Genomic DNA, 23,602 nt, shown 5'->3' with positions numbered 1-23,602 from the left:
TTTCTTCTCTTTCTTTGCAAGCTTGTATATTTTTCAGCATCGCCGAATTAATTTGATTTTAAATTAGCTAGCACTGAAAGAAGTAAACCTAATTTTTGCGATGTCGAAACGGGTCAAGGACGTTAATCCCGGAATGAATCACGCAGCCGGATATTAGCATTGTTTTCGATCACGAGAATGAGGGGCGAGCGGAAGGAGTAGGAGACGCTGGAAATAAAGTTCTCCGACGTAGCATGCACGTAGGAACGTTTAAAATCGAACGGTATTGTTTGCTCGCTCTCCCACGCTCGCCGATCCGACGTAAAAGCCATGGAAATAACTCGAGCCGAAAGTACGGGCCTCCTTCTCAAAAGGTTCGATTTTATTGCGCGCGAGATATCGAATTTCGCAGCAAGAGCAGTCGAAACGAGCCTGCGAAAAAACGCGAGCGAGGGGAAAAAAGGCGAGCGGGCAATCGCCAGTGTCACATATGACATTCGGTCTCTCGATACATTTTGCCCTCTGGCTTCCGATTTCCGGTCCGATTGCCCTCTCTATTCCTCTCGCTTCGCTACCGATCGATCTGTCCCTCTCTCTTTTTTCTATATCGAGAAGTAGTAGTGGTCGTTTGCACTCACACCGGATGGCAAATTGGACGAGGAATTTCATTTTACCGGATGAGAGGCCTCCACGCCCGGAAAGGTAGGAAAGGTTTCCGGAAGAATGCAATATTCCCGCGACCAGGAAGACAAAGAATGTCATCTGCACATGAAAGTGGATACCCAAATGAAATTCAATATGGCAACGTGGAAGATCATCTTACCTCCCTTACGCGTGTTCACTGCCCCCTTTATCTCGGTTTCCCTCTCACAACGAAAATTCAATTTCTTCGGAAAACTCACCTTCGATTCGATTCTGTCAGGTCAGCGACATGACTGCCTGTTGCATCGTACCTCGTGATGCTTTTACGAAAGAAAAATATAAAAATATAGAATATGTGGGACCAGACGTGGAGTATTTTAGAAGAGAAAAAAAACCATGAAGATTCATAGTTGTTTTCAAGGCGAAAAATTGTTTCCAAATTATAAAATAAACAGTGTACATTTGAGTTGAGCAAATTAAATTTTGTAGATGTAAATTAAGACTAATTGTCGACGATGATTGACAGTGGGTAGAGTTAAGAAATATTAATTAGTAGAAAAATTTGCCCGGTATTTTCTGCGGATTCGAATCCCTGCGGAGATCTAGAGAACACTAGATTCTACTATGTCCCTGCGATCGATTCGTGGTCCACTGAGATAATCCGACGCTGCATGGCGGCAGCTGTGAATATTTCACGACGCGATTGTGAAATTTCGAAGCGCGCGAACATCGTGCGCAAATATCAGAGACCGATATATTGAATAGAAGGGATAATCTTTCTTGCCGGTGCGCGCCATTATCCCAGGTAAATTGGTATCCATTGTTTGTTGATGGGACTGCTAATTACCAGGCGCCGCGCGCGCACTGACGTCCTAAAGGGTTCAGGGATTAAGTAGATCGGTAGGTATTAGTCTGTGGTTGCTGGTAAATGCGCACTGTCTGCTACAGGCTGCTCCTTCCAATAAGTTTCCTTAATGCGCCTCTATCCGCGCGTGTATCGGAATACCAAGATTAATACTCTCACGTATGCCGCTGCAGGCTACAGGCGACGTCGCTTCTGCCCGGGGATTTCGGCGATTATACGCGTCACTCGTCATTTAAGCCCCGTAACGATTTTAACGATCGAGCGCGGAAAGTCTGTCGCTTAAACAATCCCGATTAAAAGCGGATTAATCCCGCAAAGCAAATAATTTTAAAATCAATATTATATCTATGTGTATTAATAAAAAAAAAAGAGAGACAAATCCTATCGTTACATACAGCGAATTTAATACCAGCGATTATCGGGATAAAAAACGCATTTTGTGCCAAAGTAAAATAAAATACAGACAATAATTAATTTTGGTTGAAATTATAGCGCTCCGATAATTAAAATTTAATTTCTACATTAATTAACAAAGATATTTTAATTTTAAAAGTGATGCAAAAATGAAGTTTTAAAATTCTACCTGAAATATACATATACCCCCCCCCCCTCTCTCTCTCTCTCTCTCTCTCTCTCTACCCATATTCCTCTAAAATCTGCATTTCAAAATTTTACTTTTAAATTTGAATTCAGAATCCCATTTAAGCTCTGCGTTATTTCTTATGTCCATAGAACTAATTCTGCTGGTTTATTTATATCTAATATTCAGAATATATTAGCGAATTTGTATTTAAATGTAAATGATTGTAACGCAAAGTGCGCCTTTCGATGTACCACAACCTGCTTACCGACATTGAAACAAGAGTGTGAAAAAGAGCAACTATTAGGATCGTCGCACTAATTACTATTATCCGGGACGAGCGCTGCTCTCTGGATGAGACGTCGTATTCACATTGGGACAGTCAATAGGCCCAATAACGGGCTCTATCCTGAATGGACAGAGCTTTCAGCTACTGTGGCGTCGTGATATCTGTGAGACCGAGTGCACGTGGTAATGGATTCCCGGAAGGGTTGAAATTAATTATAGAACGTTGTAGCTATTACAAAGGGAGTGCACGGCATTGGAAACTAAAGTGGAATGAGCGGCCGAGGAGGTGAACCTTGTTACTTGCAGGTCGCAATACGAATTTACATGTTTATACGTCCGTTACAGGGTTCGTCAGTCGGCATTGAACGTTATTGATACCGCAGACTGAGGAATGATTTAATTTTAGGAATATCAGATTACACAGATTTTCTGCAATTGTAAGCACCATCAAAGAATTACTTGTAAATGTAATTAGGAAGGAAAAAATGAAAAACGGATTAAACCAGATTATTACATTGTTCATCGCTGGCATTGTACATTTACTGAATATATGTCAATTAAAAAAGAAAAGACAATTAAAATACTACATTAAAAATATTGCAAAACGTAATGTGACAATGTTATTAACAGAAATTAATTATTAAAAGTATTGTAATTATTATACAAAAATATTTAAATGCGATATTATATGATAAATGCAACAAAATAGAATATCTGCGAAACATATCTTCAGATTTGCAATCGGGTACCGTGAGAGTTCTTGACGCAATTTTATGATAAAGAACGGCTCAAAACTATGGTCGTTGCTTTTCGTGAATTAAATCGACCGCGTACGTGCTTCGTATCGAAAGCTCGGCCAATTTTACTCCGATGGCAGGTGTACAAGCGTAGGCAGAGGTTTATGCAAGAGAAATGAACGGCACTTCCGCGAGCGTCCAATTCTGCGGGACTGCATTCAATGCGCAATACTTTCGCATAGTACATAAGGCGCGCGATTTATGACAACAAGCGCTCGCATCCTTTCGAATATTTCCAGCTTTTTTATGTTCCCGAAGGGTGAATGCAGAAAAATACTGTGACGTAAATTAATACAAAAGAACAAAAGTAGAACGTAGCATATCAAACATTAATTTACTTTCAACTATTATAATCAAGCACTTGACCCAAGAATAATAAATAATGATAAGGATAAGAATAAATAATGCTTCTCTTCTCACTTTAATGCAAAAATAACTTTTTTTTGTGTTTATCATACAGAAAAGTAATGAAAAATTGATCTGAGGTTTAATTATCAAATTTGTTAATACAAAATATAACGCAATTTATTAAAGTTTAAATTATCTATAACGATAGAGATGACAGCTAATATTTGAACTACTTCTCTCTCTCTCTCTCTCTCTCTCTCATATTTTGTGATGTTCATTTGACCCTGTTAATGCTTTGCATGTTCATCGCTTGCCGCAAAATTATTTATGATACTACAATTTTCACTAATTTTACATGAAATAGCGTGCTGCACTGTTTCATTATGCATAATGTAAAAGAGCTATTGATATGTACGAATATATGAATTTGTAACGTCACCCCGTAAACGTGTCAGTGTCCGAATATTACAAATTGCCAGCGTAACAGAATTGCTAATCGCGTAATATTACAGGCCGGTGTTTTCGTTGGCTTAATGAACATTCGCGACGATGCGACGAGTGCCGCTAATGGTGCTGTTAGGCCGTCGGCAGTTTGCATTGCTTGTTGCTCGAGTGGAAATTAGCGGTATACGAACGACATGCAAGGAGATTGTAAACAGCGACGGGTGGTGCCGGACAACGTTCCGTCTTCCGCAATACCCCGGATTCGGTTGTACGAGCTTCCCATTGTATTTCTTTCACAATACGTTTGTTAACTGTTCTCGGGCAGCTCAACTGCGAGCGAGAAGAAAACAGCGCAGCGTGGAAAAATAAAGATAGAATTAGAGCAATAGTAAAAGGGCAAGCAACATGGGAAAAAGGAAAAAACATGTAGTCGAGAGAAAAAAGAAAAAAAAAGAAAAATAGTTATTTACATTGTGGAAGAACACTTTTCAATTGGGAAACATTTCAGACTTAAAAGAAAAAAATTTTTAAATATAAAATTTCTTTTTAATATAGTTCTGATTAAATAATAGTTCAAAGATGCAATATATATTGATAAATATAATATATATGAGACATACATGTATGTGCAATCAATAAAATATATTTAATTTTGTTTCTCATTAAAAATTTTTTTACAAATAATAACTTGTAAAATTAAATATATTTTTTAAGCTAGTATAAATAATTGTAGTATTTGTCGTGAAAATAAATTGTTAATCTGCTAAATTAATTTATAAACATTTACTAATATTTAAAATGATATAATCTTCCGATATGTTGGAAAGCTACGTGTCGCATTTATAAAAAAAAAATTGGGAAACGTTGCCCCAGAGCGAGAAAAGCGCTGAACAAGGATGGAAAAAGAGGCAGGAGAAAGACGAAACACAAGCGAGAGGGCCCGCGCATGTTTGTTTGTTGTTCCTTTTGCGCTTTCATTCGGTTTCGTTCACTCGAGCTTTTCGGCTGCGTCGTGAAGCTTTGTTTTATGGCGGCACGGCCCGAGCTGCCCCGCGAAAAAGGGTGGAGAGCCGCGGGGGTGAAAGAAAGACGTGGCACTGCTTAACCAAATTGCACGGAATAAAATTTGCATTTTATTGCGCGCGATTCCTGAACGCGAGTTCCCGTCGCGGACGTGGAAAACTCCCGTCTGCCATCGCGACTATCGCGCGCGTCCGGGGGGTGGTAATTCCCCGATTTCTTTCCACGATATGGACACGGCGGCTTGGCCATTTGATCCGCCGGTTAGTTCCCACAGTGTGAACCGACTAGTAGAATAGAAATTCATACGCGTGTCTGATCCTTCGATTAATCATCGATTCCGATTCAGAGTTTTAAAACGTCTAGATTTTATTTTTCAAATTTTTGTTTGATTGAGTCTAGGTTTTATAAAGAATATATCTAGACCGTAATTTAACATAGCTTTGAAAGGTGATAAATTTCTTTTTATTTTGCTCGCGCAAAATAGTAATGGTTTTAGCGGGCTCGACATGCAAAATGTGACTTATACGCATGATAAATCCTGAATAATCAGAATGCGGAATCCTTTATCAGTTCACTGAATACGAGACGGATCGCCAGCTTTTCGAGTTCTCTCGTTCCATACTCCTCTGATCGATGCTGACTTCGATATCACGAAGCGCTCCACTTTATGCAAACCCGAGGGCATTCGTTCTGAGTGCGCAACGAGCACAGCTGCAGTCGCAAGATGGATATTTCTTCTTACCAAATGGCGTTCTGATAAGAGAATTCGTTTTCCACATCAGCGACGTGAGGACGAAACTGGAGGCGAAAGGGCGACGATGAAAAAGGAAAAGGGGTAGGAAAAGGGACAGTGCGAAAAAGGATAGGGGAAAAGGGACATTCGATTCGATATTCTATCGAGATAGTCGACATTTTTCAGTGTTCCGATGGTCACGAGCATTTTTCGAGGCAATGAGCTTCCCAGCATCGGTATATCTATATATCTATATATCTGTAGTTATGTACAGCTGCGTATACGCAAGGTGTCCGAGAGCACTATCGTCTCCCACTTCATATACAAATTCTCTTACCAATCGAGAATCGATTTTCTCTCATGTCAAGGTAGTTTTTACATTGACGCAAGTGGCTTAACTGGAATTATCGAATAAATAAAAAAAAAAACACACACGTGTGCAATTTAATTAAAAATTATTAACTTTACTTATAGGATTATCGCGATTCTCCCATCAAAGTGATAAATATTTCCGCAATAAAATGAAAAGTAAAATTATTGTAAAATCCAATTAAAATCGTCGAAAAATTAAAAATGCGACCTTTAATTTTTAACGATCTATAAAAGGAAATCAATTTTGAATTGGTAGATTTCGTAATTTCGTAATAACATAAATTTCACAGAGCCTTGCATAGAATATTTGAAATTAGAAATCGCAGCGAACGAAGCGTAAGTGATACAGTGATGCTGCTGCTCGTTATTTTCCGATTCGCAGGAATTTTCGCTCGTGTGAAACACGGACCTATAATTATTCGCGTGAGCTATCGCCGTGAGTCACCGGATCGAATGTTCATCGTTTCCAGGTGATCCGCGTGATAACCGTATATATTACCGTAGACTCGAATAGTTATTTAATATATGAATCATAATTAATTAATGTACAGTAATCATTAATTTATAAATATTAAATAAAAGCTGATGCAAAGAAAAATTTGGTATAAAATTCTTTATGTATAAAATATATTTTACTTTAAGACGAATTGTATTTTATCAAGACTGAAGATCGCATAAATAACATTAGTCATGTATCAAAGCAAATCATAAGAATGCGAAAAGCCAGCAGAGCCTGTAGCAACCGTTTTCTTTAAAAAGGCGTAATAACAAAGGCACGCTTGAAATCGCATCGGATCTCTTTCCTTCGGACCACCTACGCGAGAAATCGCGTATTCGTCTGTCTGCTCCTTTAGCTTCTCCTTTTCATCGCGTATGTCGAATTCCGGATCAGGATATGAAAATAATGCCAAGACCCCGAATCGTTATAAAAAGGATCCTCTTGTGCGGTATGAACCGTTCTCGGGCGCGCATTCTGACGACAAGTGGCTTTTATATGCATATTAGAGATGAGAGGGCTGTTTTGCATGCCGACGAACGCTGATAAACAGAAGTCGAATGCTTGGAAAGACGAAAGAAATATATCACGCGGGCGCTCGCTTTGTTAAAAGGACGGGCAAATTATTCGTCGAATGGTCTTTATACCATTCAATTTATTATATTTAACTGCGCGTAATAATATTAAATAATTAACACTATCTTTAACATGTTGAGAAAAAAGTTGTTGAGTTGATTAAATTTTTCAATTTGATTAAAATTCTCTTCAAATATTTATGTATTTCACTTAAATGTACAAAATATTTAAATTTCAATTTAAGCATTTATATGCTTAATTAAAATATACAAGGACTTAAATACATAAATACTTGAACTGAAGAAATTTAATCAAGTTGAAAAAGTCAAGTCAACAAACTTTTTTTTCTCAGTGCAGCCGAATATTATAAAATGTGATTTTATTTGCTTGTACCTTAAAAAGATTAAAATCTGCGGATATTTTTGCACCTGATCGATAGTCCAATGTTTATTAACAAGTGCTCGTGATATAAACAGTAAAAGCTTTGTGGATTTTTGGTTGTAAAACAGGAGGAAAATAATGGTGAGCGTTACGCGGACGCACGAGTGGAGGCCGAAATTTGATCAAAATCGCGACTCTCTCCGATACATTTTGGTTCACCGAGGGGAGACACTATTTCAACCGGGCACGTTTACCACATATAAACCATTTCCTTCGTTTTGCGTCTACGCACACGATAACACGTGCCGCACGTTTCGCTGCCGATCCAATCGCCGTTTTCGATGGTCCGTTTGTCATAATAATCCAAGGACGGAAGCCGCGATCGTTACTTTCATATCACTGGTTTCATACGGTCGTTTCTCTCACAAATCTGCCGTTAACTCTTTTTATCACCATTTATTTTTTAAAAGTCATATTTTACGATATTTATCTTACCGGTAACTGTGTAATTTCCTTTTTGCACTTGGTTCAAAACAGAAAAATCTCCGTTCAAATAAAACATATATTGTAATCTTTACGATATGTTTAACAAAACAACATTTATCATGCCATTTGTTTTTATTTTACCTAATTAATTAAATTTATTTTATTTAAACATTAACATGCCACACAAGTTTTCACCAAGAGACACTCATCTTCAATTCTAATTAGAAAACTAAATAAACTACATTTTGCAATTATTATAGTTCTCTCGTGTTTACTTTCAGGCACAGTTTATTTCTCTCATGTATACTCTCAGATAGCGAACTTTGAACAGTATCCAACTACCAGGGACAAAGGCTACCGGACTTCGTCCTCAGGCTCGATCCTTGCACTCGCGTCCTGCGGAATTATTTACCAAAGTTTCTGGGCGACTAGAGAAATTTATGACGACCGCTGAGAAATTTAGCGCGAGCCCGGCAGAGATTTCCTGGCAAAAAGCGAAGCTGCCGTAAGTACGAGGTCGATGCATATTTAAGTGTTCGATTAATGTGTATACAGATATCGAGCTTAACCCTTTCAACACCGAACTTTGAAGCATATCGCATATTTCATTTATATTTATGTGAAAATTTGTACTAATTTGCATGATCAGCAATACTGTTTTTAGTTGAATGTAATCGAATAAAATTCAAAAGCGTAATGAAACACTATATTAGGGAGAATAAAACTAATAATTTTATGGAGAATATATATAATAATTGTACAGAGATGAAAGTATAAAATATCACTTTTATGTTATTAATATTTCTAACTTGGTATATTTTAATCTCCTCAGCTTATAGAGTAAGATTTACTAACTGTTCATTAAATCTAACGTTCCACAAAGTTAAACAAAATATTACGGATGCATTCATTGAGTATTTAGAAGTGTCCACGTCATCGGAAAAAATTAATGTAATCAGAACTCGGAGTAATGCGAAACGGAGGGCAATGTTGCTGAAAAAACGAAACAGTCGACATGTCATGGCAGCGGCACGGGAATTAAATTACTCGGATTTATTGGACGTACGATAATAACGGCTTGACGTCCGGTTTTTCCTTTCTCTCTCCTTCCCACCCTTTCGCTCTACTAAAATCTCTGGTTACACGCGGATAGACGGGCTGGATCGGGTTGCCCGATGCCTAATTAAAAGGGATGTTTTAATCGCCGCTAGTTGGCGACATTGATGCCTTTATGAAAAAAGAGCTGCAAAACAAAAACGCGTTTGTGCCTTTGTTTTATTCGTCACTGAAAGCGATTAAATTAAAGATAGAAACAAACATTTCATCAATTGATAGACAGTTACGACGAGACAAGCTGAATGAAAGCGTGGAAATTAAAAATTTTTTTATAAATGATAAAAACAACAGAGCTAAAATGAGTGCGTCGCGTCGTCCAGTTATTCTCTTAATGCTCTTGAAATAGAAATCGCGATGAAAGACACTCTAATTTCGAGGTACAAATTTGCAGTTTTTGTTCCATAATCCGTTATCCTGTTTTGTCCTTTGTCTGTCTGGTAATATCAAATTATATCACGATAAGAGAAGAGCTTAATAGCACTTAGCTGATGACGTCTATATTTTTATGAGCAGAAACAAGATAACGTCTCTTGTTTCAGTTGGCTCGTGTCACGTCTTATTGCAAACACCGTTGAAAATTGCATCGTAGTTGTATGAGACGTCCGGATCAGGTAAATGTAGAAGACATTTTAATTGACAATTGTAGAAAAAGAAAGATAATTAAGACCAAACCTTTTATTTCATATTATTGTATGTATATACACTGAGAAAAAAGTTGTTAACTTGACTAAATTTTTCAGCTTGATTAGATTTCTTCAATTCGAATATGTATTTAAATCTAATGTATTTAAATCTTATGTGTTTAAATCTAACACTTAAAAAAAACGTAATTAATTTGAAAAATTTAGTCCATTTTACAATTTTTTTCTCAATGTATATAATACATATATAACATAAATTATTATACACACACACACACACACACACACACACACACACACACACACACACACACACACACATACATACATGTATATATAATTTATCTATTTTCTTTTTTTTTAATAAATTGTGTATTACTAAGTTATTTTTTTGCACTGAATAATTAAATAATTGTGAAACAAAAGATATTTAATTACCAATCAATTCCATTAAATATTGAAAGAATATAAATTCGCAATATTTAATATTTTATATATGTAAAATAACTTATTTCATAGTTTTATTTTATTAAATGTATTACCATTCTGAAAGGTAGATTATGATATTAAATTTAAAAAATCCGAAGTTTTATAAGTAAAAAAATTTTTCTTCCTACGTTCGTCAAAAAAATTCATACAATTTCAAACGCTCCTTCGCTTCTGTCCCGAAAAGAATTTAATGAATCGCTCAATCTTTCGCGGACACACGCGATATTACCTGAGCGTAAAAATATTCCGCTTCCGCCCGGGGTAACAACTACTCGCCGCACCGGCGAATGATTAAAGCGCAAGGAACGTCAGTATCAAAATGATCACGTTCGAAAGCGCCAGCCGGCGCGCGGCTTATTCGGCGCGGCGGTCTCGCGAGTTCTCCCTCATTATCGCGCAGGCACTCCCGGGGGTGCACGACACCCACCACAGTGAGTGAAGTGCACGCAAATTCGTAAGCACGAATCGCGATTTTATCGGCGACCGGAAGTCCCATTAAAGTATCCCCATCGAGCGAACGAGCGAGCGATGAGGGAGACGACGAGGAGGAGAAGGAACGAAGCAAGTCGCGTCTGGGGGGCGACAATTAGTTCTCTTACTCTTATCCTTGGCATCTCGGCGGTTCCCGTTACGCGAGATATTGCGAACTATTCGAAGTGCGCGCGGAAACTTACGAGACTTACACGAGATCTCTCAAATATGGTTCGAGCACATCCCCCACACTCTCTTCTTCCCCCCAGTCTCACTCCATGTCGTCGTTGCTGTCCTGAGACTGTTACAAGAAGAAGCTTTCACGGAGAGATCGACTACACAAGCGAGTTTAAATGCCCCAGGATAAAATGTCGTTCACGTAAGGATCAGTATCGTATCCGAACCACGCATATTATACGTTAAACCAAAAGAATAAGCTCGCTCTGCATATTAAAAGTTAGTAGTAATTTTCTTCGTACTTTTTCTCCGTTACGATGCTTCAATAAAGTCAAAATCGATATTCCTATAGCAATAATTTGCTGTCGATTTTCTTCTCTCAATTGTGCTTCATTTTTTTATCCATTTTACAATTACGTTAGTTATTTTCCGCTGAAATAGTTCAAGAATTCGATCAGAAAGGGGCAGACCGTGTTATAGGAAATGAACCGACCGTCACATCTTTCTGGCCTGTCGCGACCACCCTTCGTGCATCGAGCACAAACGTTGTCGGTAATGCGGTGCCGCGTCGGACTTTTATCCGGCTTATCATTATTGCGGACGCGCCATCGACTACTCTTATCGTTATCGTTATCGAACACGCACGCCGTTGTCGCCGAATACGTCGCGGGTGCTTGTCTTCGCAACGGCTACGACGGAATGAATCATCCCGGAGGGTAGACAGCGGAAACGCATAAACGCAATACAAGCCCCGACAGGCCTCGAAACGATCCGAGAACATGTACGTGTCGCGAGCCTATTATGCCAATTATGCAATTTGCTCGCACTAACGCTGAGAAAATTTGAAGTCAGTGACGATGATCGATTAGATGTACGCTCATATTATCGAGATAAAGTGGAAAATTTGCTATACACGTAACATACAAATGTTTCTCTCTTGGATATTTTTTACGCATTTATAGAAAATATCAAAGTTATCACAATAATATTTGTAAAAGAATTAACTCAATTATTTGCTTAAAACGTCCCAAGTCCAAGTAAACGCAATTTTCATTATAATTATTATTTTGCAGTCCGTAAGGAATTCCGCGCTCTTATCAGATTAATTCTTCCCTTATTTAATTTTAATTAAAACTAAACGAGAGAATAACATTTTATCCGAGCGTATAGTAGCGTCCCCGATACTCACTAGTTAATCTCTCGCTTTCTCTTCCTTTGTCGTTGATATACGCGCCGCTTTTGTCGCTCATATATGCACCTCTCGAGACGTTCAGTACTTTCGTGCGTCGCGCTCTTGATGCATGCATGCAGTCGGGTGTATACGATTATATGGACTACGGAGAGTCTAGCCCCCTGCACGGCGCCACGGGCGGTCGACATTACATATAAGCTGTCTCTTCCAAGTCGAGCTTATATAAGTGCATTTGTACGTGTCGCACGAATTCACATTCGGTCGCGAGACGTTTTGTCGTGGAGGACAACGCGAGGAAAAAATGCATTGGGCCGCATTGACCGTGCATGCGCTCCATATGCATCGGAAAATGCACGCTCAATGCAATAATCGAATACAGGAGTCGTACTTGACGTCGCCGTATGAATTTAACGTCCAAAGATATTATTGTGGAAAAAATATCCTTCGTAAACAGAACGTTTCTCTTGATATTTTACTAGTGGAGATAAAATAAAAGATCCATTTCGATGTCGCAATTTCTTGCAAAGCTCCAAAAAGCATATCCGTTAGTTGCTCCGAGTTGTAACAAGTAGCGAATGATCAAACGAACGAAAGATCCAAGATGTCTGATTTAACTTTGGGATAACACAGATGCTTCGTACAAGCTTCGCGAACACGAGCAAACACGAATGTTTAATTGTACATCATCGCGTCGCGACGAACTTTGGAAAAACGACGACTTATCTTTATTATTGAAGTTCGAAGTAAACATCAAGTTATATTGCGCAAAGTTTGCTCTGCAGCTCTCTACGACTGCACGAATCAGCAAAGTATCGTTGGCTGCTTTCTTTTCATTTCCCAGCGTCTTAATGCGATCCTCGCTGTCGGCCGTCCTCCTCGAGGCTTTCGACGCCGATTTCTTACGTCGTATTTTCTATTTCCTATCTTTTGGTCTTATCTCTTTGCGTAACTTATTTTATCGAGACGGGAAGAGAAGCAGTGAGGGGGATCATTCGCCACTGTCCCCCATTTTCCGCGATTTCCGCAATTTCCTTTCGCTCAAGATAGCTTGCACAGACGTCTCTGCCTGCACTCGTTTCTTCATAGACATTTAAGCAAGAATATCGGCGAGAAAGTCATACCCTTCTTTCAAAATGCGACATTAATGTATCTGGAAACGGGAAAATATAGAACCATCGTAACGACCTCGACTGGGCCGATACCATTGCAGCCTGTGCGAAAAATACACGTTGACGTTTATAGAGTCGCATCGAGGAAATGCGATACCACGCCATGGGAGATGTTTGCATTCGAGGATAATAGATTCGAAAGAATGCCTCGATAAAACGTTGCAAGCGTGTTCCAATAAAAAAAATAAATAAAATGAAATTTGAAACCAATGCTTTTACACATAGAGATATTCTGCTACAGCTACCTAATATTTTATTATTTTACTTTTAATATTAAAATAACAATAAGATTATTTTTTAAGATACTCAGTAAATCTAGATATCATTTACGGAACATCATTTCCATGTCTATATCATTATTTTTGAGATATCAATACTTTTCCAATCAAGTTTGAAATTTGATTTGTGAAATGTTTTCTCAACGATTTTCCATCCTTTACACGGCATTCAGAACTTCGTCGATGATCTCAGGAGGATTCTACCATCGTACATCCCCGCGAGATTCGCTGCGATTTATATGCATAGAGAGAGCGACGGAGTTTTTCGTTATGAATGTTAGACCGGAAACCTCGTGTGAAAGAGAACTGCGTATTTTTCGCTAGTTCCTCGTTACCCTCGTGGCCCGCGAAATCATCGGCAGTCGAACAGATCGTCCATCATCGGCGGTTTGTATCGATGCAGACGTAAAAAGGAAAAGAAACGCACGCATTGCATACGCCCGCCGCGCTGCACATCCACATTCTATGCGCGCGGAATAGAAACGCTCCGTTTCGCAAAAAGAAACGTGCAAAAACCGATGTTGCCTCGCCGCGAAATACCCGGGGGATTCGTTTCTTGCGTGTTTCCGTTTCCATGTACCCCGCCAGGTATATATGGCGGGGTGCGCTATAACCACGCACCAAGATGGAAATTATTTGGGTGTGCGTCGAAAATATGTAACGCGTTATACGGCTGGAGAACAAATCACGCGAAAGAAAACTCACCCCGTCCAGTCATTGTTTTCAGCGTAATTACGCGAAAAGACAAACGTAAAAAGAAAAATAGAAACCAAAAGCGAAGCACAGTGGTCGAATGTTGTCGCCTAGAGGCATTTGTCTTTCCGATGCGACTCGTGTTTTTCGGATTAACTATCCGCACTCTTCTGCGTTGCACCAGATTAAAAATTCTAGAAATCTTAGTGAAATTCGAATATTTGTTAATAAGCAAATGTTGATAAGCCTGCGAATGTTGAAGCGATATTATTATTTCACAAACTGCAACTGTACTACCATTTATAAATACATCCTTGTTGTCGTCTAAATAATTGCTTTTAATATGGAATGTTTTGCATGGAATTTTTCATGAAAACAGAATTAAAAAAGAATAAGGTGTACTACGAAATAAATGTTTTTTTAAACACTTCTTTTAATTATTGTGAAAAATGTAGACGTTAAGCAGTTTCTTTTGACTATAAAATAAAAAAGCGTTCCATTATGTGAATAACCGAAACTATCGATTGTATAATTTAAAAGATGGAAATAATGTAATTTTTCATCACAATGCAAAGTATTTTTGTAACAAAGGAATATGATATTTCTATAACAGGACGACAATTGACGGATCTTTGTTGACAATTCAATCATTAAACGTAATCCAAACTATTGTACAGCGCAAAGTATATCAAGAGTATTTCGCAAGTTTTACTTCCTTAAGTCTCCTCGCAGGAGACTTTCCATTTACATTCACGTTTTCACCGAACGGTTTGCCGACCGACTGTTCGATCTCGATAACAAGCACAATTGAAGCTTACACCATTGCAAGGCACCGTTCCGACCCTGTGTCTAAAACACACGGTTCGCAGAACACAGCTTTGAAACTCGGTCTATCAGATCTCGATTCTTGCCCGCTTCCAAACGATTGAAAAACGGCATTGAATAGTCACCCAAGCATTCATATGCTCTTACGGTCTATTCATATTGTTCACGGCATGCATTTCCACAATAATGGAATTTAATTCAAAAAATTCCTTTAGCTGTTTAAAAATTTTTAATGTTTGATCATTGCGGAACAAAAGTACAAAAGCACCTTTAAAAATCATTGTATGAGATTTATAAAATGCATGAAAATATGTTTTTAAAATATCCTATTTTAAAATGTGCATGTTAGCTAACGTGAAGCTTGTTTTCCACGTTTTCGATTATAAACTTGTTAATTTAATAATTGTTTAATTAATATAAATATAATAATTGCATAATTGGTTCATAAATATAATTATAAAATTTAAAAAATGGTATAATTGGTTAATTATTATAAATGTTTATTAAATTTGTAAAAGAATCGCTGTTATGTTTTAGTAAATAAAAAAAAACACAAGCAGAAATATTGCAAAAATTACAACCTTTGATAATATTCTTCTGTACAAATAAGCCCTCGACACATTTTGCCATTATACTTTCCAACGCATCAAATAAATTACGAGGTGGAACAGAGTGTTGCCCATACGATTATCATGTCAGCGCATTTTTTAACTCTCCAATTACGATCGTCCGTTTCAACAAAACGCGTATATCATAAACCGTATAATCCTGCAAGAGTGATTACCGTCTTTTCCTCTCCCCGTGACTCTGTCATCGTATTATTATGAAGCGGACAACGTCGCGAAGGGCGTGAAGAGTTCCGGTTAGCGTGATTTATGCTCTTTCTAATCACCGGTTGTCGCCGCAGGCTATTTTTTAGAGCCGTCAAGCGCGCGTCAGCGATAACTTTGTGGCCGCGCAGCCACCATGTGGCATCCAGTAGCCGATGCACTTAAACGCTCGCGCGTAGTACAATAATTTAAATCTTATCTGCGCGCCGTCGCGCGAAACTGGTTTTTCGGGCCATAATATCAGCTGGCGAATTTACGAACGAAGTCCCGCGAATGCTCAACCCTTTCGCGCCCGGTGCGACCGTTACGAGGATCATGTATTCTCGTTATATTCCGGGGCACGCATGAGAAATGTTGAAACAAATCTCGTCCTCTTTCAGAATAGAATAGAATACATGTACAATAGAAAATAATTTTCTCACTGATTACATTAATCATTTAATTTGTCGAAAGTAATTTTTATCTATTTTTCGACATGTCCGTTTGATCAGCGATAGAAAACTAATATCGAAACTTCTTAGAGAGAATCCTAGAACTAATTCACAAAAACTCGGATTTATCTTTCAATCAAAACAAAATCGGACTGCCAGTTTAATTGCGTCAACTGCGATGATGAATCGCTGAATCGCGTGCGTTTGCCTGCAACCGGAATGTGTGCAATGATGAGATGATTCACCGTGCAGTTTCTCTATTTCTCTGGCATTTTCTGAAATATTTTTGCCCGCGTCGAGAATAGATTCGAGCGGCTCGCGAGAGCACGCATCGCTCACCCAGCGGTTAAATTAAATAGGAGAAATTAAACGGACGTCCGTGAACGATGGATCGTCATTACTTGTAATTACGATTTTAATTGCCACGTTACCGCTCCGTTTACGACCGAGAACGATTACGTCCACCGCCCAATTATTCTCACCGGCACGTAGCGCGGTCATAATCGGGACTCGGAACCGATAATTATGGGTATTAAAACCGTAATAGTAAACATCAAACCCTCAGAATTATGCGCTCGACCGCCCATCTTCGCATCGGTTTTCTCAAGCATACTCGACGCAGCCGACAGGCAGCAAGAAGTTGCTAGATCTGCATATCATTGTTTCAAAGGAATTATGGTTACATGTTAATACAAATTATGATATTGTACAAATCGACTTAATGGCAAAATACAATTGTTGAAATTTTATTTCATTTGCCATCTCTTTGGTACACTGACAATTAGAGAAAAAGTATCTTAAAACAAAAAAATTTTACTTAACACAAAATTATTTACTCGGTGCATCCTTATTACTTGCAGTCAAGTTAAAAATTTCTTAATTGAAATGTCTATGTAAATAAAATGAAGAAATAATTTTTAATCGAGCAATTTTTTCTTGCAATTCTACAAAATATTTACTATTTTTCTATTCAAGATCTTTTAATCTGAAAAAACAATTTAATTAAGTTTAATAATACAATCAGCTTAAGTGTAAATCACATTATTTAAATGTAAAAAAATGTAAAAATACAAAATTATATCTTTAAAGTAATATGTCTATTTGAAAGTAAATATTTTTACTTAAACAGAACAAACAAATGCCTGCATTAAAATATATGGTTTTAAAAAAATGTATTTTTTTTATTCAAAAAAGTTTTTCAGTCATTATACACGTTTCTCTTAAAAACGTTATAAATAATTTTTTCAAACTATAATCAGCTTGATCATTGCACCAATTAAAAACAATGTTTAAAAAGACTTCGTTTTCTTGAAGTAATTTTATAATAAAAAAATATGTATAAAATTCTACACTTAAAGTTACTATATATATATAGTATTTAAGTGTAGGAAAATAATATAGGTACACACATAAAAATCTATATTATTTCTGAAAAAAAAATGACGTACCTTGATGTAGATCTATTCTATTAGAATCTTTAATGATGGCAACTTCAGCTTTGCAATCAATGCATCTGGCTATAAATAGAGTGTCCGGAAAACACGCGTGATTGCCTGCGCACGACTGCGGGCAATTAGCGTAACAAACGAGTACCATAATGGCCCTCAATAAAACGATTATTAACCGATCGTCTATGCGCTAGCGCGGATGAGCTCGCGTGTCTATTAACGCGCCTATGGTTATTGCATTACCCGTCTCGTTTTTTTTAATGATTTGAATGTTATTGCCGCAGTCTCAATTGTCCGTCGCTTGCTTCTTGCGAACGCAAATGCAAACGTGAGGATATCTTCATTATCGCGAGAAGAGAAAAAGGAAGGGTCCCCGATAAGTACTTAAAGCAGAGGCGCTCGTCGGCTCACAATTAACGATCGCTAATGAGACGTATGCAAATATCGGCCGGCCATTAAAGGTGCGCGTCGCGCTTTTTCGAGGTAGCACACCTTGGTATTCATATCACCGCCGTGCATACGTACATACGCATTCGTATGCGAGATAACTTCCAAATGTTCCGCGCGAGATACGCTAGGCTCTCGACGTCCAATGTCAATCGACAACGACGTCCAAAAACGAACGGAATTTACGAAACGTATCAGCGCCGACCGTCCTGATGTCATGTCGTCGGATAAAAGTGCCACCTGATGTCTTTTTCGAGGCGCGTTACTTCATCGTTATAGTTGGTCGCACTTTAAAGATATTTTTAGAAGCAAGACACAGCGCGAAAATATAAAGCACTTAAAAATAGAATTGAGATTAAATCTAGATAAGATTTTTGTTCCCTAGCCAAAGCTGTCATTGGCTTGTTGGCATATTCTATTAATGAACTATAAAATCTCATTAAGAAATGTAATACAGATGAAGAAATAGCAAGCAAGTATTAAATTCAAATTTCATTATTTCGGTCACTGAATAAAAAGCAGAAAACTATGGAACATGTACGGCAATAAAATAAAGCAACGATCCGACATATGCTAATGCTAGCTCTGGTATTTATCGTCGCCGTTATTATCTCGTAGAGATACTGCATGACAAGTATCGCCGTCGCGCAAAGACGCATTTTACAACGCCGTCGGGCCGAGGCGCATTTACTGGCTGACATGTCTTAATAAACAATCCGGTAGCGGAGAAATAATAGATCGATAGATACAGGCTCCTCTGTCAATGCGCAAGCGTCTCGCCGAGCGAGAGGGTATCCGTTTCGCAATCAGCACCGGAAAGGCGCTTTATTAGACGATAAACCGTACGACACCGGCGCGCACTGCGGTGGAAACTGAACGGTGCCGGTCACCGAGTATAATTCATACACAAATTGACTGTATGAACCGTGTGTTCTGGGCCTTAGGTAACACCGAACACGGCATCATGCACAGCGTCCGTTCCGCCCTGTTTCGTGCACGGACTATAATTTATGGGAGGAGCACCGAACACATACAGGCCGCGCGCGATTGACCCGAAACGGGGTTCAACGATTACGCCCGCGGACATATCTTTCGGTGCGGATGTGCTGCACGCGGGAAAAATTCGCATTGTGCGGCAATCAGATCGCGCGAGCTCCATGGGAGTTCAACGTCAATCCTCGTTACTTTTTACGATCTTTTCCTATACAACTCTGATGGCCAATTAATTTCTTTCGCACAAGGATGAATACGGTTCACAAATCAATGGATATTTATATATCAGTCTCTAAATAGTTAAGGATGCTTCGGCTATGCAATACGATGTATAAAAGTTATCGAAATTTAAAAGCTGAAGGCTTCTCTAGGTATAAGGCCGTTGTTCTATGTTCGGATAAACTAATATGTGATAAATCTAATGGATAAACGTCTATGTTTACACATCCATTATGTGTCTGTGTGTAGACGTAGACGTTTATCCATTAGATAATTTATTATAGAGATGGAACAACCGGCCCTTAGTCTTTTCTTTCCAAATTAATATAAAAAAATTTTGGTCGCAAATGGCCAAATTTTGACCCTAAAACTAGTTGCAAAAAAGAAAACAATGAAAAATTTGACTTATAATGGTTTTGCAGGAACAAGTGCTATATTTTGCTGCAGTTTTAAATAAATAACTTTTGAACGAGTAAGTAAATCTAAAAAAATTTTTGCACAAAAATTTATTAGATTAGAGTTTTATTAATATACTTATGTAAAAATTTTGATTTAATTGGCAATGATACTTCTCCATCTTTGTAAATAAATGCTGCAAAACGTGATTTTATATAAGAATCAAGAGTAAATAAAAAATTAAATAACTTTTAAACCAATAACTGAATTGTGCTCAAATTTTACCTTAAAGTAAATGAAAGAGTGTTTTTAAAGAAATTAGAAGTTAGAAGAGCAAATTGCGTGTTTAAAGACAGATTAAATAAGCTCTGATAACGCATAAAATGCCTCTAAAACATTTACATTTTTACTAAAATGTTGACTGAGAAAACAGCGTGTCAAAATTCTGTGGAGAGTATGCACTTTACGACACATCTTGCGGTACTACGCGAACTATTCGTGTACGATGTAACCTAACTTAACGACTTGATCCTAGATTAGAATTACAATGTATGCAGATTCTGGTAAGAGCTTGTTCTGCCTAATTGATACGAAACATTCTATCATTTGATATGATCGCAGTTAATTAAATACATTGAAACAAATGGAGGTGGTAGTTGCATCATATTATAGCAATTATAAATTCTAGACTTCCGAGGAAATATCAATTTACATTGTTAATTAACGTGTTCAATTGAAGAATACAATTTTAAATATAACATAACACATTAATGATACTAATTATTAATTGTCGATTACCGTTGATTTGTGCATTTTCCGTTATATTGTATTCTCATTGAGCGTTACCGCGTGGGGCGAGATAAAAACTTGGATAAGTCGATACGTCTGAAATTACCTCTCCACAGGGATCAGAAAATAACAAACGCATTTTCTATCGGGATTATATCGATTCCAGAATGCATCGGGGAGAGAGTTCAAGTTCGGCTGCTCGACGCGAAACAATTTTCAAGCGAATTTTATCGCGGCGACGAGCGATGCGCGCGGGCTCGATTTCGTTAAATGCAACGGAGCGAGGTAGAAACGAGGGAAAAAGCCGGCGGGAAAAAAAGGAATTGGAACTGCGAGCGGAATGGACTTCGTACTCGGCCGAATGGAAATTCACTTTGCGCTCTTTGCTCGGAATATCGACACACGGCGGCCGTTACTTAAAGACACTACGGTCCGGAATTTCGTTCCGGGAGAAATAGGAAAGAGGAAAGGAATTAGATAGTCCGCCGGGATTCCATTACGGAGGCATAGGGACGCGCGATTGTCCAATACAAAATAGTGTTCGAGGTCGAATAGATAGCGCGTGGGAGCAGCTGCGAGACGCAAGATGTGCGTGCCGTTTCCAATATTGCGGTGTAAATTCACTGGCTCTTGCGATATTGGCTTTGCAATCGGTTATATATACAATATGACGTTTATTTTTGACGGTCAACGGAAGTAATTGCGAAAATGAAGCGATGTCCTCCTCCAACGATAAATTTAATCGTCTTTCGGAATTGAACAACAATAACTGTTAATTGATCAAAACTGCGTCATAATATTATTAAAAAATAATTATTATTAGTTGCTTTAGAGAATCGATGTCGCGCTCATCGAATCATTTTATGTATTGTTTTTGTTGATATGTAGAATATTCATATATTTTATAAACGTATAAAATAAAGTCTTTTTAAAATATTTATGTATGTATATTAAAATCAAACGTGACTGTAATTATTCAAATAAATTGTTCAATTACGAATCTCTTACTGAATTTTAATTGACTAATTAATTCATTTACACTCTACAAAGATTTCATAGATATGACAAGTATTAAATTTGATAAGATAATATAATAACCAAGAGATATTAACTGTTATTTTTGTATCTACATAAGAGGAAAGGGAGCGAGCGAAAGATTCGCACAAGTCGCGGAATCTAGAGAATTTGAGATCTCTTTTTGCACTTTTGCAGACGGAGCGTGTCGAGGTCGTTGCGCAGCGCCGGAAGATTAATCGTTTTGATTCGGCGACACGGAATTGAATTACGAGCTGCGCGCACGAAGGTACGGTAAAAGTCGGCTCGCGTTACGTAGTATATTCCTTGCGGGTGTGCCCGTTGCACGTAGTAAAATTCGGAACATTTATCGCAGCCGTTTTGTGACCTGCATTTGCTCAGAGTAATTCAATGGCGAAGAATTTTCATTTGTTACCCAAACTGCACTTGCCACGCATTTACGAGATAATCTTATGTCAATATTCGTAAGACGCCAGAATTTTTAAGTGCCAAAAACGATGAGAAAAATTTTTTATGAATAAAATTAATTTAGGTAGTTTTACAATATGCTGTAAAATAAAAAATTGATTCTATTTGTGATAATAATATATAAAATATAATATAATTTAAGAAAATTGGATTAATGAACAAGTTTTTGTAGAATAGATTTTTCTGGATTTAATAAATTTTATTGTATCCAAACAAACCAATGTTTCAATCAATAAGTACGGCTAATAACGTTTTCGTCAAATAACAGATGTTTGAATAAAACAACATTTTTATTCAAACAAACAATGTTTTGTACAAGCATGTTGTTGCAATGAAACAACTTTCAGTCAGATAAACAGGAATACTAATTTTAATAAAATTTTGCCCTCTGTGAACATACAAATGTCCCGTATAAAAAAATACATACAGACGTAATAATTATAGCGGCAGATAATTAAATTAAATTGATAAAATTAAATAATTTTGCTACTGTGTCACGTCGGATGCTTTAATAAATGTACTAACTGAAAAATCTACAGAGAAACACTCACAGAAAGATACTGGTAGTCAGACCTTTCTCCTTAGATCGAATTCCTAAGGATATGTAAATCGCGAGAGGGAATGGCATAATAAATGATGCTTTTGGTACGACAACATAGACGCTTGGTCACAAGATCTTAAGATGCAAGCGGTCGATACGGGGGAGGTCCACCACGGCCGAGTGCGTGATCCTCCGCAAACTAATTGGAGTGTTTTAGTTAACAAGTCGAGTCGTATTACGGTAGCGCAGAATCTTCCCGTCGAGACCGTCGGGGATCTGGTGAAGTTGGCGAATCGATTGCTAACGAGCGATAAAAACCTCGATATTTTTTTTAAATTTAATAAGAGTTTCGTCGTCAAGGCAAAACTCTCACATATTTAAAATCGGATAAATTCGCGTAGCGAGATGTTTATAATGATCGAATTTATCAAATCACAGATTGGACGACAAATTTCTACAGCGAAATATCATTTACAATAGTAGAATTTATTGTATGTAAAATTGGTCGATAATGATTGCCCATTCATTTTTACACAGTATGAACTGTATGTTATACATTCGAATATTGTAAGTGAAATTTTCCTGCAATTTCCGCATTTAATAAAATCAAATAAAGCTTCATGTTAATGAAAAATCACGGAAGCAAAAGACTTCGACAAATAAACAAGCCTCCCGAATAGCGAAAAGTTGATTTCCGTTATATAACATTCCGAGTTTAATTGCATCTTTACGTTGCCACGAACCAGATGTACGAAAAGAAAAATAATTTGAGCGTGCAATGGAATTCCTCAATCGAAACTGCGCACATTCTTGCACGAAAAACTTCCGAGTTTGCTACGAGTTTTCACGAAATTCTTTATATCTTTTTTTTTGTTTTTATATGAAAGCAAGGCGAAGTAATTAAATTTTAAAACAAAGAACGATGACGTGAGAGGTTTCAATAA

At 37.7% G+C, this 23,602-nt stretch overlaps 1 protein-coding gene across 2 annotated transcripts in view; it reads right to left on the bottom strand.

The window, feature by feature from the left end:
- The window catches only part of LOC105196903 (tyrosine-protein kinase transmembrane receptor Ror), a 254,193-nt gene that overhangs the window by 131,077 nt on the left and 99,514 nt on the right, over nt 1-23,602 (bottom strand). The gene's annotated exons all lie outside the window — the stretch shown is intronic.

Source organism: Solenopsis invicta, chromosome 16 (genome assembly GCF_016802725.1).
Source record: "Solenopsis invicta isolate M01_SB chromosome 16, UNIL_Sinv_3.0, whole genome shotgun sequence".
Taxonomy (NCBI): domain Eukaryota; kingdom Metazoa; phylum Arthropoda; class Insecta; order Hymenoptera; family Formicidae; genus Solenopsis; species Solenopsis invicta.
Note: the sequence above shows the minus strand (reverse complement) of the source record. Positions and strands in the feature narration are given on the sequence as shown.